A 5,251-nucleotide genomic window follows, 5' to 3' on the forward strand; every position below is an offset into this window, starting at 1 on the left:
GGGGGCATCAGAAAATGATGATGGAGACAGCATGGATCATGGGGGAGGATCCAGTTCTAGAGATCAACTTCCATCTGCAAGGAAGTGGATTAAAGCACATACACCTGAGTTAATCATTGGAGATCCTGAAGCAGGTGTCAAAACTAGAACTGCAACTTCAAATGAATGTCTTTATCATTCTTTTCTATCTCAGACTGAACCAAAGAAAGTCGAAGAAGCTCTTCAAGATTATGATTGGGTGCAAGCAATGCAGGAAGAGTTAAATAAATTTGAAAAAAATAAAGTCTGGACCCTAGTGCCAAGACCAAAGAACAGATCAGTTGTTGCCTGTTGGTACAAAATGGGTGTTCAGAAACAAAACTGACAGTGATGGCATAATTACAAGGAATAAAGCAAGACTGGTTGCTAAAGGTTACTCTCAGCAGGAGGGTATTGATTATGATGAAACATTTACACTAGTTACTAGATTAGAAGCCATAATGATCTTTTTGGCTTATGCTGCTCACAAAAAGTTTAAAGTCTTTCAAATGGATGTGAAAAGTGCTTTTCTCCATGGAGAATTGGAAGAAGAGGTATATGTTGAACAACCTCCAGGCTTGGTAGATCCTAAATTTCCCAATCATGTCTACAGGCTTGACAAAGCACTTTATGATCTTAAGCAAGCTCCAAGAGCATGGTATGAGACTTTAGCTCAATTCCTTCTGGAAAGTCGATTTCATAGAGGCTCAATTGACAAGAGTTTATTCTACCTCAACCATGGAAATGACTTACTTTTGGTACAGATATATGTTGGTGATATCATATTTGGTTCTACTAATTCCAAACTATGTGAGAAGTTTGCAAAGCTAATGCAGTCAAGATATCAAATGAGTATGATGGGAGAACTCAGCTATTTTCTGGGCCTTCAAGACAAGCAAAATGAAGAAGGCACTTTTATCTGTTAATCCAAGTATACTAGAAATTTACTGAAGAAAATTGGAATGCAAGATTGTTCAACTGCATCCACTCTCATGGCCACTGCAACCAAATTAGATAAGGGTACTAGTAATCAGTAGATATTACTAACTATAGAGGTATGATTGGCTCATTACTCTATCTAACTGCAAGTAGACCTGATATCATGTATGCTACCTGTCTTTGTGCAAGATTTCAGGCTGATCCAAGAGAACCTCACTTATTAGTTGTGAAAAGAATTTTCAAGTACCTTAAGGGTACAACTGATCTAGGATTGTGGTATCCTAGGGAATCAAATTTTAAGCTAATTGGTTACTCAGATGCAGATTTTGCAGGATGCAAAATAGATAGGAAAAGCACTAGTGGAAGCTGCCAATTTCTTGGAGGCAGATTGGTTTCTTGGTTTAGCAAGAAATAAAAGTCAATTTCTACATCAACTGCAGAAGCAGAATATAGCTACAGGAAGCTGTTGTGTACAGATTCTTTGGATGAAGAATCAGTTACTGGATTATGGGTTAGAATTTTCTAAAATCCCTATTTACTTTGATAATCAAAGTGCTATAGGTACTACTTCATAAGGGAACATGTGGATGAAGGAACAGTGGAATTGCATTTTGTTCCAACAGATCAACAGCTAGCAGATATCTTCACAAAACCACCATGTGAAGCTACTTTTATAAGATTGGTAAATGAACTTGGAATGGTTTCAGGTTCTTTCTCTAAATCTGCTTAGTTTTTGTTCTCATGCATCAGACTTTATGATCAGTGTTTACAGATTATATTATCTATATGTAATCTGTGCTTAATTTGAAAATTCATTAAATGCTGATTGTTATCTGATGTGGATTTCGATACTCTGATAAGTGTTTTGATTGTTCTGTGGTTATTCAATCCAATGAGGATAACTGTGTTAGATGTTGACCTAGTAGTCTTTAACATACTAGAAATCCCATGTTTGAATAGTTGTTTATGTGAAAACTCATTAACACAAGCAGATTCTGATATTGAGCTTAGTCAAGTTTACTTTGTGTATCTTATTACTAAGTCACAAACTAGATTCTTGTTTCCTATCTATCAAATTTTGATATCATTAAATCTTAAGAATGAACTAAGTGCTGATAAGTCTCACTTATCAAAAGAAAAGAAAAGAATAAAAGGCAGGTACTCCTTTGAGATCTAGAGTAAAAATGTGGAAGGGAAGACCCAAGTGCATTGCTGGTATTAAGTAATATGCATTAGAAAAGCAAAAAAAATTCTTGGTGACTTTTCACACTCTATGATTACTGGAGATATACTCTGATGACAACATAAATTCTTATAAGTAGTCGTGACTCACTTACACTGAGAAGCCACTGTAAAAGGAATTTCAAAAGATGCATAAAATGAACACAAACAGTTGAGGTGGACTCTTGCATAAATTTGTTATATAGTAGACATCATGACTGATGACATAATTTAAGCATTTTTCTTAGTTATGCCTTATTTCTAAGATGTACTGAAGTTGATCAGACTTTAATCCTTATCTGAAATTTTGCTGAATGTACACACTTTCACTCCATATGAATGGTGAAAATTATTGTGGTGATTAAGTTGTTTTTGACAAACAGTTAAGTGTCATTTGCATAAATTCTGAGGACAAGTTCTGATGGAAGTTCTAATGATTAAACTCTGAAGAAAACAAGTCAGTATTTGTATGAAGAATCACAGAAAAAGATATTCACTATTTGAGTGCAGAAGCCATGTTCTGATGAATGTTAGAATCTGATATGAGTTAAGTTCTAATATTAAATCCGATGGAATTTTTGATGCTTACGTGGCATTTTTCTTTACTTGACTTATTTGTGGTAAAATCTGAAACAGTCATATTTAAATCAGAATAAATTTGGGTAAGTTAAAAATAGTCATAATCATTATGGATTAGTGGTTAACGTGTATGTCTTGAAAAACTGCATGTGCACAGTAATTGTTAATTATTTCTCATGCCCATTAACTCTTGCTTTAGATCTTTTACTGACTGTTATTATTACACATCAGTCTAGGGAGTCGAGGGATCATTATATTATTTTTACTTGTAAACACTCCTCGCGTCCCTTGGTATTCCATTGCCTATTTAAATGACTGATCATTCATCAGTAAAATCACATCTTTTCATTTCTCTCAAACAATGGCACATTTTAGTTGGTTTTACTGCTATGGCACAGAAACCGTGACCATTTTTCGAAATGGAATTCCGACTCTATATCCAATCAACAGCATTCCATTCGACATCTGGAATCAACTTCCGGGCAATATTAAAAATGAGTTATTATCTTTCCAAAGAGAAGTTCATCTTCATATTCTTAAACAGCAGGAGCAAATCATTCGTTTTGCTATTCTCTTTGTTGAAAATAGGAAGAAAAATTAATTGTCATCCATTCGTTTCTCTTCACCGTCAGCTTTGTCAGTCTTCTTAGACTAGGACTAAGGCTGTTGATGTTAAGAATCTTAGAATAGAACTATCTTGTAATTTTTGCATGTAATTGATAAATTTCATGAAATGTACTCATCTGATATATTAATGAAATTTCCTTTAATTGCAAGATTTGTTCTTTGTTTCTCAAATTATATGATTGTGCATGTTTTAATTGCAAATTGTTAATCTTTACTTCATCGTTTTTAACTTGATCATGTGATGAATGTTTTGATTTAATAATGGTCAATAACAAATTTTGATGATTTGAGGAAACAATTGAAGCACGAGTTCATGCATCTGAACCTGTGATAGTTGAAGCTGAGAATGTTACTTCTCAGAAAGAAACAACAGCTCAAAGTTCTGATACTTTGAAAAGGAAATTTGTAAATTCTGATGTTGCTGAAGCAACACCTTCATTGGCAAGGAGATTGAAGAAAATGAAGGCAAGGAGGTATTTGGCTAAGGCTATATCAAAAGATACTGAAGAAGCTGAGGAAGGGGATCAAGAATCTCTGATCTCACAAGAACTAATTATTATTGCAGCCCTTCCAGCTCAAGCCAAAGACACTGCTAATGACACAGTTCTTACCCCTCCTGTCTCTCCTATTAAAGCTACTAAAGATGCTAAAGAACAAATTGATATTTCTGAAATAGATATTTATAATTTGAATATACCTGAAGTTCTTTATCTGGAAGCTCCATCTACATCAAAGACACCAGCTCTGGAGATAAATTCAGCTGATCATAATTTAGATGATGTAATTCCTGAATCTCCAGTTACTTCACACACTATTGAGCTCTCAGAACAAAATGAGTCTTCCTCAAGTTCTGATGACAGTGTTTCTGCTGAGACTCCGGTACCTATTCTGGGCAAGGAAGAATTTGTGAAGAAATTTGTTGAAAAGAAAACACCTATTCCTTGGGAGGATACTCACAGAGGTGTTGAGTGGACCAAGAAGTGGAATGAATCAGATTTTATTCCATGTTCTAAAATTCTGACAGAGCATATTGCAAAAGCTGATGAGTTACTCACAAATGCTGATTTCAAGATACAACTCAAGATCACAGCTCTGTCTACAAAACATCTTCAAGGTCTACATACTGCTACTCATGAAAAGGTTGATACACTCAGAGAACAAGTTGATAAGCTCGATCAGGTGCTCAAGCTTGACAAAAATAGGTATATCAGACCTATTTCTGAAAAAGTTGTAGCCATTGAGAAAACTCAAGAGAAGCAACAGGCCCAAATTGCTGAGATTCTGGTTAATCAAGCTTCTCAGAAAGCTCAATTAGATGAAATCCAATCTTCAATTGAACTTCTTCTTTCTCTCTTACTTCCTGATGATGCCAAAAAGGGGGAGAAGGTAGTTAAGTCCAAATGCTCACCTACTCAAGAACTGAAGAAAAAAGATGATAAAGGTGATGACCAGGGAAACTCTGAAAAGAGCAGAGGTCAAAGAAAAGTTCAAGAAAAATCTTCTATTCAGAATAAGTCAAGTTCTGATGCTGTGAATGCTCAAAGACTGAAGTCAAGTGGTGATAAGCAAAGTCTGATGTCAAGTTTTGATATTCTGATTCAGTCAGGATCTGCAGACTCTCAGAAGTTCTTGCAAACTCTGAAGTTAAAGGGGAAGCAGACCACTGTTTATTACAAAGATCCTAAAATCCAGACACTTGATGAGGAGATAGCAAGAAGATTATTTCTGAAACACAATCCAGGAATGGATTTAGAAACTCTCAAGGAGGAAGAAGTTAGATTTGCTGCTGAGAAGACAAATCCTAAGTCTAAAGCTTCTGATACAAAGAAATCTCCAAGGCCAAAGGAAAAGGGCATTGTGATCAAGG

The sequence above is a fragment of the Apium graveolens genome, chromosome 5, assembly GCF_009905375.1.
Source record: "Apium graveolens cultivar Ventura chromosome 5, ASM990537v1, whole genome shotgun sequence".
NCBI classification, from domain to species: domain Eukaryota; kingdom Viridiplantae; phylum Streptophyta; class Magnoliopsida; order Apiales; family Apiaceae; genus Apium; species Apium graveolens.